This window comes from Ornithorhynchus anatinus, chromosome 3, assembly GCF_004115215.2.
Source record: "Ornithorhynchus anatinus isolate Pmale09 chromosome 3, mOrnAna1.pri.v4, whole genome shotgun sequence".
NCBI lineage: Eukaryota > Metazoa > Chordata > Mammalia > Monotremata > Ornithorhynchidae > Ornithorhynchus > Ornithorhynchus anatinus.
Window position 1 is genome coordinate 76,733,368 of NC_041730.1, and position 13,885 is coordinate 76,747,252.

Below are 13,885 nucleotides of genomic sequence, written 5' to 3' on the forward strand. Positions count from 1 at the left end.
ACTGTGAGTCCCACATGGGATAGGAACTTGCTTGTATCCACCCCAATGCTTAGTACAGTGCCTGGCACATAATAAGCACTTAACAAATACTAGAATTATTATTATTAATCTAAGACTGAATAGCAGAAAGAAGCTAGGACTGGAGAAGTAGATGTGGGAGCCATCCACATGGATGTGGTACTTGAAACCATATATAAGGATAAATTCAAAGAGAAAGTGATTGCAGAACAGGAATCAATCACTCAATCAATGGTACTTCTTGAGCCTGTTACTGTGGGCAGTGCCCTTCTGAAAGTATAATATAAGAAAATTTGAAGACATGTTTCCTGGCCTCAAGGATCTTACAGTCCAGAAGGAGAGACAGACTTTAAAATCAACAGACTTTAAAATCAATTACAGAGAGGAGAAATAGCAGGGTAAAAGGATATATATATATACACAAGTGCTGTGAGGTTGAGGGTTGGGTGACTATCAAGTGCATAGGCTACGCAGAATGGAAAATGAGTAGGGGAAATAAGGGCTTAGTCAAGAAAAGCCTCTTTGAGATGTGATTTTAGAAGGGCTTTGAAGGGGAGAGGGTGGTCTGTTGGATATGAAGTGGGAGGAAGTTCTAAACCAAAGGGGGGGGGTGAGGGCAAGGGGTCAGGATGAGCTAGAGGAGGCTGTGGTACAGTAACTAAGTTGACATTAGAGGAACAAAGTGTGCGGGTTGGGTTGTAGCAGGAGAAAGAACAGCAGGCCCAGAGCAGAGCCTTCTACAAATCAGTGATATTTACTGAATACTTACTGTGTGCTGAGCACTGAACTAAGTGCTTGGGAGAGTATGATAGAGTTGCTAGACATGATCTCTGGCTACAATCTAGTGGGGGAGACAGACATTGAAATAAATTACAGGTAGGGGAAGTAAAGTATAAGGATATGTACATATGTGCTGTGGGGGTGGAGTGAGTATCTTAGTGTAGGGGGATACAGACCCATGAGGAAAGGTGGTGCAGAAGGTAGGGAGATCAGGGGAAGGAAATAAGAGGTTAGTCAGGGAAGGCACTATACTAGCTCCTTCGGAGAACTCAGTACAACTGAGTTCATTTCTTGCAGACACATTTCCTGCTCACAAGGAGCTCACAGTCTAGAGAGGAAAAGAGGTATTAAAACAAATTATGGGTACGTGCATAAGTGTTGAGGGGCTGAGTTTAAGTTGAATATTGATTGCTTAAGGGTACAGGCAACAGAAGGGAGAGGGAGTTGGGAAAATGAGGGGTATAGTTGGGGAAGGCCTCTTGGAGGAGAGGTCACTTTAGTAGGGTTTTGAAGGTGGGCAGAGTGGTGGTCTGTCGGATATGAAGAGGGAGAGAGTTCCAGGGTAGAGGGAGGATGTGGACAAGGAGTTGGTGGCAAGATAGGTGAGGTGGAGGTACAGTGAGTAGATTGGCATTACGGGAGTGAAGGCAGCATGCTGGGTTGTAGTCGGAGAGAAGTGAGGTAAGATAAGAGGAGGCAAGGTGATTTAGTGCTTTAAAGCCAGTGGTAAGGAGTTTCTGCTTGACACTGAGGTGGATGGCTAAATACTGGAGGTTCTTGAGGAGAGGGGAGATGTGGAGCGAACACTTCTTTAGAAAAATGATGTGGGCAGCAGAGTGAGAATGGAGCTCTCTTTCTTTCCACACACACACACACACACACACACACACACACACACACACACACTCATACACACCCTCTCTCCTCCCCTCAATTCCCAGCTTGAATAGCAAAATCATCATGTTTATCTTCAAACATAAAGGACAGTGATATAATGATTATCTTTCCTTGTGTATGCAAAAACTTGTACTGGTAGTATGTTTAGTATTTGTACTGTCCCTGAACATGCAAAACTGAAAAATCTATTTACCTAGTCCAACCCATTACTTCTGGTAGTAAAATGCAGGTATTCAGATCTCTGTCGGCAGAGCGGCTGCTGTGCATCCCACCTACCCAGTCCTTCTGCAATCACTAAGGATTACTGAGGTTGAGCTCCGTACTAAATGCTTGGGAGAGAAAAGTACAGTAGAGTAGGTAGATACGTTCCCTGCCCTTAAGGAACTCACAGTCTAGAGTCAGTCAGTCAATCGTACTTATTGAGCACTTACTGCGTGAAAAGTACTGTACTAAGCCCTTGGGAGAGTACAATATAACAATAAACAAACACAGTTCCTGCCCACAATGAGCTTACAGTGTAGAAGGGGAGACAGACAGCAATATAAATAAATGACACATATGGACATAAGTGCTGTGGAGCAGGGAGAGGGGATGAATAAAGGGAGCAAGACAGGATGAGGTAGAAGGAAGTGGGAGAAAGGGAAAGGAGGGCTTAGTCAGGGAAGGTCTCTTGGAGAGATGTACCTTCAGTGAGGCTTTGGAGGTGGGGAGAGTAATCAACTGCAGGTGTGCCAAGGCAGCTCCTGACCTCCCCTGGGGGAAGAGTGGCCCAGCCTGGAGCCGAAGCAAGAGGGGATATGTCCAGATGGGATAAGAGCAGGGCCAGGAGGGAGGGGGAAAAGACAATGTAATAGCAAGGGCAGACTGAACTCAGGCTAGGCAGCACCGGCCTGGCCATCCTAGCAGTGGTGTTATAGGCCTCTCATTCATTCACTCAACCCAGCACCAATGGAGCTTACCCCAGACTCAACCTATACCACACATACTAGTCCTAATGCTCTATCCCAGCTCATTATTTTGCTGCACTGGTTGGGCTGGATAAACTATGCAGCTCCTCAGTGCAACTAAAATACAAACTTACCCACATATGCAAATGTTTCCAAATTCGGGGATCTTCCATGTATGGGCTGCAGTCCACTGCCTTGTCAGCAGCAAGCTCATTAATGCCCTGCATAAAATAGGCACTTGACATGGACCAACCTCTGCCAACCCTCCCACCCCCAAAACACAAACACACTCACAGCCCATGCTGGAGATCTCCCGTCTCCATATTTATTACCAGGCATAAAAATCAACTGGCAGCCTGGATACACCGAGACCTGGGTCACCGTTGTATTTGTGGGCTTGGAAAATGTGGTGAAACAATGAAGAGTGAGGTCAACATCCTTATGTGCTATAAATGGGTTTACTTGGCCTAGGGCATCAATCACCAGGATAAACCAAAAACAACGTTGACATGCTTTTAAAAAAAGAATCAAGTGTCACTTTAAAGTTTGTGGATTTTCTTCATCTTCTGCCGGACTGAAAGAACTTCACATCGCAGTTCTTCTTTTGCCTCACAAGTAGCCAGAAATTCTCATGCAATAGGCAGAAACCTAAATTCAACACTGTAAGCCTAGAGCATATCACAGCTGGGAGGAAAACTTAGTATATGGGTTTTACTAATCCAACAGCCACTCTTTGCACTTATACAGTTATCCTTAGGACTTATGTCATGAGATGGAGGTAGGAATATAGTAATAGTGGCATTTATTAATGGTATTATCATTACTATTATTATTCACTAGGGTCATAGTATGTGTCTACCAACTCCTTTATATTGTTCCATTGTATTCTTCCAAGTGCTAAATACAGTGCTCTGCACACAGTAAGAACTCAACAAATACAGTGGGTTGATTTCTTATTATTAGTATTATTGTTACTTGTATTGAACACTGTACAAGCATTGAGCAAAAATAAACTGGTGAAAATTAAATCCATTCCCTATCTCCTTTCCCCCAGGTCCCTTAGCCTAAGAATAAAGAAGACGGGAGGGGTTGGGCAACAGACACAGAAGGGAGGATGAAACAATGCAAAAATGATCTATTTACTTATGGTATTAGTTTTTTATTCATTTTCTTCTCATCTTTCCATATTCCTGCCGCCATCAGTTGTAGCATGTCCTTGCTCCTTCTCCCCTATTTGTGACATAATTTGTCGGCTCGCCTGACCCTGCTAGACTGTAAGCTTCTCAACAACTGGAAGCATATGTCTTCTGCTTCTATTGTAGATTCCCTATCACTTAGTACACTGTTCCAGGGTCTCAGGAAACACCGTAGACACCTGCTATGGTAGCCGCCTGAAAATTTCACTCTGGAAAAGGTGCACAAGTTCTAAGGGGATGGCAATGCCATAGAGAAATAGCACTGTCTGAGGGATATCTCTCACACACATATACACTCACCCCCCCCCCCCACAAACCTAGATGCGCACTTTCCCTCTCTACTGAGACCAGAATAAAATAACTTGGGTTAAAATTTAGGATAAGGCACTGAACTGATGAGTGAATTTCCTGACAGTGAGGGTTGGGTTGTGCATTAGCACTTAGAACAAAGCTCCCGTGCTTAGAACAGTGCTTGGCACATAATTAGCGCTTAATAAATACCATCATCATCATCATCCCTGTGGATTACTGAAGCCGCTTCTCCCAGTTGTCATTTCCATGAACCAAATGGGAAGCTGAGGCCCGTAGTGCTAAACTGGCTTACCCAAGACTATATGACAAGGTAATATGAAACTGCAGATCTCCTGACTCCCAAACTAGTAATTTTTCATTGGCATATGCTTTCAGCTCATTTAAACTCTATTTGCCCACATCTGGAGCCAGTATAATGGCGCTTGATTGGAACTTTTCTCTTGTTTTGCATCTTTATTGGGGCGGGGATGGTGGTGGGGTTGGAGGTGAACTCCACCCAAGCATAAACTAATTACCCCCCACCAGCTGTCTTCCCTGGCAAGGATTGAGTCCGTTATATTGTACTCTTCCAAGCACTTAGTGTAGAGCTTTGTACACAGGAAGTGCTCAAAGAATAGGATTGACTAGCTAACTCTTCCTCCCATCACCCTTTCTTTCCCTGATGAAGTGAAGGTAAGGCACTATTCCTGCCTATTTCCTAGACAATGCATTATCAAAACTAAGTCATTTAATCTATCAGTCAGGAGCACTGACTGATTTTGCCTTGTGGAACAAGGCCTGAATGAGATGCAGGTGAAGGTGGGGAAGCCAAGAGGGGCAGATAGAAGATGATTTTTGCACCTCCAATCAATCAGTCAATCAATGGTATTTACTGAGTGAGCTCTTATGGGGGCTCCCTACTTCTCCTCCAGAGGAGCATAGCTACATTTACCTACTTTACTCAAAGCATCTACCTGGGATTAGGGTTCTGGGCTTCTGATGAGCCCAGAGGGAGAATTAATCTTATTCTATATACTCAAAGATTTGAGATTCTTTCTGGAGAAACACCACAGGTAACAGCAGTAGTATCAATAGAAATACATTCTTCCACCTTTAACAAGCATGAGTATTCCTCTAGACTGTAAACTCATTGTGGGCAGGGAAAATTTCTACCAACTCATTATACTGTACTCTTCTAATCACTTAGTACAGTGCTTTGCACACAGTAAATGCTCCCATAAATATGATTCATTGATTAATTCCCCTTTCCGAGTTAAATAATAATGAATAGGGTTACGACTTTGCTCTTCCTTTTTCTTCCTTCCATTCATTGTTGCTGGAGGCTGGCTTTTAATTTTATATTCACTTTTTGGGCCTCATAGTTGCTAAGTGTTTAATTGCTTGGTAACCAATAATGCAGGAGAGAAACTGGTAGGAGTCTAATTTTAATTGCTGCTTGTATTTGTTCAACAAGATACAGTAGTCAAAACCTCCAAATTTGTCTCAAATTCTGAATCCTCCTTATTGTTTCCCTACCACCTCCTTTCTTTTTTTTTTCCTAAATTACTGCCACGGACAGATTTCTTGGGATTGTATCATATCCAGAACAATCCCTTTTGCCCATCTTGAACCAGTGGACATTAGCAAAACATTGACAATTTTGCAAGAACTGTCAATAGACACCTTCTACGTTTGAAAGACAACTGCCCTCTTTTTTGTTTTGTAATGATTTTAAAAAATCTGACTTTGTAATGTATAGGGACATCATACCCATGACTGCTAACTGAGAGTCAATTCAGAGAACTCAGGGTTATTGTGACCAACATCCATTGACCAAAAGATGGACATTCTGAACTCTGTGCCTTGATGTGCTCCATTTATTGGAGAGAAAAACCCTATCTAATACCAAGATTTTGTCCTCTGGACTTGTAAATATAATACAGACCCTAAAGAGAGCAAACTCTGCTCTAGTGCTGATATAGTTCAGTGTCACCTTACCTTTTTAAAAAATAAAGAGCAGTAATATGTATTAGGATAAAGAATAATGCTTGAGTTTGTGATTGTTGGAGAACACCTTGATTAACTTCCCCTGACTGCCTGGCCATCCCGGAAAGAGCAGCATAACCCAGTACGAAGGGTATGGATCTGGGAATCAGAGGACCTGAGTTCTAATCCCTGATCCGCCACTTGTCTGCTGCATAACCTTTGGCAAGTCACTTCGCTTCTCTGTGCCTCATCTGTAAAAAGGGGGATTAAATTGTACTCCTCCTCAGATTATGAACTCTCTTTGTACAAGGACTACAACCAACCTGATTATCTTGTATCCACCCCAGTGCTTGATACTTGCCACACAGAAAGCACTAACAAATACCACCATTATTATTATCCAGGCTCTAGGGAAAGAAGTACCTAATAATTTACCGGGATCTAAATAAGATAACTTGATCGTAAATGCCATTTCCGCAGTGTCTTCCTGCCAAAGCATCCTAAATCACCTTCAAGTTGGAAAGCGAGAAGGTTCACCTCCATCTTCTCAGCTACCAAACCTGAGGCACAAAGTCTTTAAGAACTAGAAAGCTGGTCTTCGATTCCGTTCCCCCACTTACACCAGTGAATGCACCGCTCCGCGTTTCCCACAAAAACCAACGCTAAATGGGAGGAGGGTAGGAGAGGCTAAAGGTGAGGAAATTCAACTACAACCACCATCAGGGATCCTCCGATACCCTAGCAGATTCCCGCTCCTGGGGAAGATTTGGGATCTGGCCAGAAAAGTCCTGGATCAGGAAACCCCCAGAAACTTTATCCAGTTCCAATCTGGAGACCTCGGGGACCATGAGACTTACCAGTGAGCCGGGGAAGCTCTGGTGTCTGCCTTATAACTCGGAACCGTTGTGTAGGAGGCAGTTTGCAAACCTTCTCAAGTGAGCCCGGCAGTTTTACCCCTTGCTTTTGGAATCCTTCGTGCCCAGTTCGTGCAGCTCTAATGAACACCAACTGGTTTTCTGATTATCCCTTGGCAGGCTGACGCTCTGGGCAGATTAATATGTGCCTTGTGATCAAGAAGGTTCCCCCAGTTTCTGCTAATCCACATTTTTTCCAGTTGCTAAAAACATTAACTGGAGACTTGGACTGGGATGGTGATGGGGTTTCTACAGATCATTGAAACATGAGCAAAATGTTTCAGATTTGTAAAGGGCTGACTATATGCCAAGCGCTGCGCTAAGCATTGAGATGGATACAAGATAATCAGGTCTCACATGGGGCTGATGGTCTAAATAGGCAGGAGAAGAGGTATTGAATCCCCATTATGCAGATGAGAGGACTGAGGCCCAGAGAAGTTAAGCAACTTGCCCGAGGTCACAAAACAGGTACTTGGCAGAGCTGGGCTTGGAACCCAGGCCTTGTGACTCATAGGTCTGTGCTCTTTGGAAAGAGCACAGGCTTGGGTGACCCAGGTCATGGGTTCATCGGTTCTAATCCAGGCTCCACCACTTATCAGCTGTGTGACTTTGGGCAAGTCACTTAACCTCTCTGGGCCTCAGTTACCTCATCTGTAAAATGGGGATTAAGACTGTGAGCCCCACCTGGGACAATCTGATTACCTTGGATCTAACCTAGCACTTAGAACAGTAATGTTGGTATTTGTTAAGCGCTTACTATGTGCAGAGCACTGTTCTAAGCGCTGGGGTAAACACAGGGGAATCAGGTTGTCCCACGTGGGGCTCACAGTCTTAATCCCCATTTTACAGATGAGGGAACTGAGGCACAGAGAAGTTAAGTGACTTGCCCACAGTCACACAGCTGACAAGTGGCAGAGCTGGGATTCGAACTCATGAGCCCTGACTCCAAAGCCCGTGCTCTTTCCACTGCGCCACGCTGCTTCTCTGAAACAACAGTGCTTGGCACATAGTAAATTCTTAGATACTATCACTGAGAAGCAGCGAGGCTTAGTAGAAAGAGCCTGGGCTTGGGAGTCAGAGGTCATGGGTTCTAATCCCAGCTCCGCTACTTGTCAGCTGTGTGACCTCGGGCAAGTCACTTAACTTCTCTGTGCCTCTGTTACCTCATCTGTAAAATGGGGATTCAGACTGAGTCTCACGTGGGACAACCTGAGTACCTTGTATCTATCCTGGCTCTTAGAACAGTGCTTGGCACATAGTAAGTGCTTAACAAACACCATCATTATTATTATTATTATTTCCACTAAGCCACCCTGGTTTTCACTTCTCAGAGTAATAGCATGTAGAGTGGGCTGGGGGTAATCAATAATCAATTAATCACGGTATTTATTTGGTGCTTACTGTATGCAAAGCACTGTAGGCAGAGAAGCAGAATGGCCTAGTGGATAGTGCACGGGCCTGGGAATCAGAAAGACCTAGGTTCTAATCCTGGCTCCAGCCTTTGTCTGCTGTGTGACCTTGGATAGGAGGTCACTTACCTTCTCTGTGCCTCAATTACCTAATCTGTAAAATGGGGATGAAGACTGTGAGCCCCATGTGGGACAGGTACTGTGTCCAACCTGATTACCTTGTATAAAACCCCAGCACTAGAACAGTGCCTGGCACATAGTAAGTGCTTAACGAATACCATTAAGAACAACAACAAAACTCTACTAAGCTCTTGGGAAAGTACAACCGAGTTGTTAGACATGTTCCCTTTCGAAAACAAGCTTACATTTAGAGGGGAAGTGAATGGATTTAATGGAAGTGACTCTGTGAATGGGCTCCTCACATTGAGGTGTACATCCCCTTGATTCTATTTATTGTGATTACCTTATCTTGTTTTTGTCTATCTGTCTCCCCCGATTAGACTGTGAGCCCATCACTGGGCAGGGATCGTCTCTATCTCTTACCGACTTGTTCATTCCAAGCGCTTAGTACAGTGCTCTGCACATAGTAAGCGCTCAATAAATACTATTGGATGAACGAATGAATTGTACATTCCAAGCGCTTAGTACAGTGCTCTGCACACAGTGCTCAATAGATACCATCGATTGATTGAAATACCTCCTGGAGGAGGTGGGTGTGAGGAGGTTTTGAGGATGACAGTTCTGAGATGGGTCAGATGTGAAAGAGAATGGAAGGGGCAGTTCCAGGCAGAGGGAAAGGCAGGAACCCTCTAGGACAACCAAAGAAGGCTTGATCCTGACCAAATCCTGGCCATCCTGACCAAATTTTTTGCCACTGCCCTGTCTGAGGGAGAGGTTCTTGGTCCATGTAATGTTTGTTTAGTGAAGCAGGACACCCACGTGTAGGGGCACTAGATTGAGAGGTGACCTGGATTCTAATCCTGGACCTTCACTGATTAACCACAGGACCTGGGTCACTTCAACCAAGGGCAGGATGGCCAGGGACTTAGGCCTCCCCCACTGGGCGGTCTCCTGGGCTGGCCCGTGGGACCCACCACGATACTGACGGTATGCACCTATGCGGGTGTGTTTGCGTGTGTATGAGAAACTCTACGGATACACTACCAGAAAGACTGCAGATGGAGGTGGAGAGTTTGGGGAGAGATGTGTCCATAGGTTCGCTATGGGTAAGAGACGACTTGACAGCGTAAGTGTGTGTGTGTGTGTGTGTGTGTGTAAATATCACCCCCACACCTACTTCCAAAGACCACTCATTCATTTAGTTGTATTTATTGAGCAATTACTGCGTGCAGAACACGGTACTAAGTGCTTGGGAGAATACAACAATAAACAGATACATTCCCTTCCCACAACAAGCTTACAGTCTACAGTCTAGAGCCACAGTCTAGAGAATCAGTGTGGCTTAGTGGGTAGAGCACAGGCCTGGGAGTCAGAAGGTCAAGGATTCTAATCCTGGCTCCACTACATGTCTTCTGTGTGACTTTGGGCAAGTCACTTCACTTCAGTGAAGCAGCGTGGCTCAGTGGCAAGAGCCCAGGCTTGGGAGTCAGAGGTCATGGGTTCTAATCACAACTCCGCCGCTTACCAGCTGTGACTTTGGGCAAATCATTTAACTTCTCTGTGCCTCAGTTACCTCATCTGTCAAATGGGGATGAAAACTGTGAGCCCTACGTGGGACAACCTGATCACCTTGTATCCCCATCCAGCGCTTAGAACAGTGCTTTGCACATAGTAAGCACTTAACAAGTACCACCATTATTATTATTAGTCTCAGGGCCTTAGTTTACCTCATCTGTAAAATGGGGATTAAGAGTGTGAGCCTTATGTGGGACAGGGACTGTGTCCAACCTAACTTGAATCTACCCAGGACTTAGAACAGTGTTTGGCACATAGTAAGTCCTTCACAAATACCAAAATGATGATTATTATTATTATTAGGGGAAGGTGGGGACGCAGACATCGATACAAACAAATAAGCACTCGCCCAGACAAATATAAAAAACTGTATACCTGGGCTGACCGGTAATTTGCTGTGGGTGAATACTCCAGTGGCAGTGACTACCCTTTCATCTATCCCCATGGACCAACCTAAAATCATCTCCTAATACTATCACACTGAATCAATTGGTGGGATGTATTGGGTGCCTACTGAACGCAGAGCACTGTATTAAGTGCTTGGGAGAGGACAACAGGAGCAAAACAAATAGTCCATGCTCTCAAGGGGCGTGCCAAATAACGAAGAGGCATTAAGCCTGTAGTATTTATAATAGTATTCATAATAGGAATATTAATAGTAATAGCATTTATTTAGTGCTTTCTATGTACAGAACACTATTCTAAGCTCTGAACATTGAACTAAGAGCTGGCATAGTAATTCTGCTTATGGCTACCTGAGGGGCAGGTGAGCTAGGTTTCTACCTCACGGACTCTGCCGCTGACAGAGGCATCCCTGAGCTCAAAATAGCCCCAAGGTGGGGGTGAGGGCAGAAAGGTCAGGGTGCAGCACACAAATTCTGGACTGTAAGCTTACTGTGACCAGAGAATGTGTCTGTTTATCGTTATAGTATACTCTCCCAAGTGCTTAGTATAGTGCCCTGCAGACAGTAAGAGCTCAATAAATTCAACTGACCGACTGAGCGACTGACTGTCAACACTGTCTCCCCAACCCAGGGTTCTAGGACACGGTGATCAGATGTAATAATAATGATTATGGTGTTGGTTGAGAGGTTACTATTTGCCAAGCACTGCACTAAGGAAGCAATGGAGTAAATACAAGATAATCAGTTTGGACCCACTCTAAGTAGGAGGGAGAAAATGCTTTCAATCCCCATTTCGCAGAGGAGGAAACCGACTCGGAGAGAAGTAACTTTCCCAGGGTCACACGGCAACCCAGTGGCGTAGCTAGAATTAGTTACAGTTATAATTATAGCCAGACAGAAGGCCTGCCTAAGGACCTTTCCTCTACTTAAATTCTACTGAAATTCCACATTTTGCAGCTTAAGTAGGTGTGTAGGCTTAGGGGCCGGAATGTCTCCCAAACTCTAGGCTGTGAGCCTGTTGTGGGCAGGGAATGTCACTATTTGTTGTTGTACTATACTTTCCCAATCACTTAGTACAGTTCTCTGCTCACAGTAAATGTTTAATAAATACGACTGACTGACTGAATGAATGAATGAGGAAAAGAAAGACTGCAAAATGAAGGTGAGACAGTTTAACTTGGATTTTTCTAAACATTATAAAAGAGGGCAAAATTCCAAGAACCAAAACAAGAGCAATTCGAACACTGTGTCTTTTCAAAGCACCATATGTACATTATTTGGTAGCATGGTTAGAAAGTTAATGGCTACATTAGTATAATCACCATCATCCACTTTGAGTCTGAAAAAATAGCCGGCATGTCCAATCAACTAGGTACTACGGTGAGATATGAGAGAAGAATTGTTCAGTAATATAAAATAGATTTCTCAAATGCTTAGTGTTTTTGCCGAATGTCTTTCTATTTTGCAGTTCGCAACTGAGCCCGTCCCTTGTCGGATACCTCTGGGGCACCCAATTGTTCTGAATGTCACTGGGTGAAAAAAGAATAAAATGAGGAAGGGAAGAGAATATTTTTTTTCCTCTTCAGCTTTTATTTCACTGGTTCACAGAATTATTGGCAGGGCAAACGGAACTCTTAGGGAACCCTTATTACCCCCCCCTAATTACACACACACACACACACACACACACACTCTATGCCTAGTTATCTTGCTTTCTAAGCCACTCAGCATTATCAATCAAGCAATCAATCAGTGGTATTTATTGAGCTCCTTACCATGTGCAGAGCACTAAACTAAGCTCTTGGAAAAGTACAAAATAACAGAAATAATAATTATTCTTATTACATGAGAAGCAGCATGGCCCCGTGGATAGACCCACAGGCCTGGGAGTCAGAAGGACCTCGGTTCTAATCCTGGCTCCAGCACTTGTTTGCTGGATGACCTTGGGCAAGTCCCTTAACTTCTCTGTGCCGTAGTTAAACTCATCTGCAAAATGGGGATTAAAACAGTGAAACCTGTATGGGACAGGGCTTCTGTCTGACCTGATTACCTTGTACTTAGTACTGCTCTTGAGAGAGTACAGTACAACAATCAACAGACACAATCCCTGACCACAATGGGTTTACAGCCTAGAGAGAGGGGTTTTTCTTCTATTTTTTTCTATTGAATGTTCCCAGGTGTCAAGAACAGTACTTTACACAAGAGACCCCTGAGTGTCTATGAAAGAACATCATTTGCACACTTGGTACTTAGTACAATGCCTGGCACATAGTAAGCACTTAACAAATACCATAAAACTATTATTATTATACTTGTTGAGGGCTTACTATGTGCCAAGTCCTCTACTAAGCTCTGGGGCAGATGCAAGATGATAACTGTGATAAACAATCCCTGCCCACATGATAGTTTACAGAATGGGGGAGGGCACACTTATGCCTGTTGCTGCTGCTGAGGTCTCAGACGTAATCTGTTCCATAGCCACAGACTCCACCCGATATCCTGACTGGCTGGTTCATGACACATGCTGCTGGACACAGGATGACCAGGTGAGAGTGTGGACGAGTCAGCACGCACCGTCACTGCTACTACAAAAATCACTCACCGCATGTCCTGCTGGTGCCCGTGTAAATCATTCCCCTCTCCACCATTCACAGTGTCCCGAAGGGACCATAAAAGGGGCCTGACTATCTTCATGGACCAAGTGAGCAAATGCTGCTCTTTCATAGACACTCAAGGGTCTCTTGTGTAAAGTACTGTCCTTGACACCTGGGAACATTCAACAGAAAAAAAATAGAAGCAAAACCCCTCTCGCTAGCCGGTAAGCCCACTGTGGTCAGGGATTGTGTCTGTTGATTGTTGTACTGTACTCTCTCAAGTGCTTAGTACAGTGCTCTACACATAGTGAATGCTCAATAAATATAATTGAATGAGTGAATGAATGAAAAGACACGATCCCGGATTCTTAAGAGCTTACCAATGCAGCCATTTCAAACAACTTGGGTTGGCCACTTTTCATGGTTCTGGCATATCGAAAAAATACCACGCTTTTGGTTGGGTATGCTATATCATCATATAGGCATTAAAGAAATTAACATCCTGCTCCACGTTCTTCTACTGTTTATAAAATGGTTCATTTTACTATTCACAAAACTCAAAAGACATAGTCCCTGCCCTCTGGTGCTTTCATTCTGGGGAAAAAATCTCTAGACCACGCTTATGGGCAGGGAACGTGACTGTCGATTCTGTTGCTCTGTACTTTTCCAAGTGCTTAGTACAGTACTATACAACATAGTAAGCTCTCAACAGATACCACTGATTGAATGATTGATCATATAGGCATGCAAAATA

General features: G+C 44.1%; 1 protein-coding gene across 4 annotated transcripts in view; it reads right to left on the reverse strand.

The window, feature by feature from the left end:
• Window positions 1–13,885, reverse strand: part of PRLR (prolactin receptor) — a 172,167-nt gene that overhangs the window by 41,594 nt on the left and 116,688 nt on the right. For 2 of the 4 annotated variants that reach the window (XM_029060806.2, XM_029060811.2), the window contains exon 1: window positions 6,973–7,076. The exons of the other annotated variants lie outside the window; for them this stretch is intronic. The gene's annotated coding sequence lies outside the window, so the exon portion shown is untranslated. Of the gene's footprint in view, window positions 1–6,972; window positions 7,077–13,885 lie in introns of those variants that run through there. 4 annotated transcript variants of the gene reach the window in all.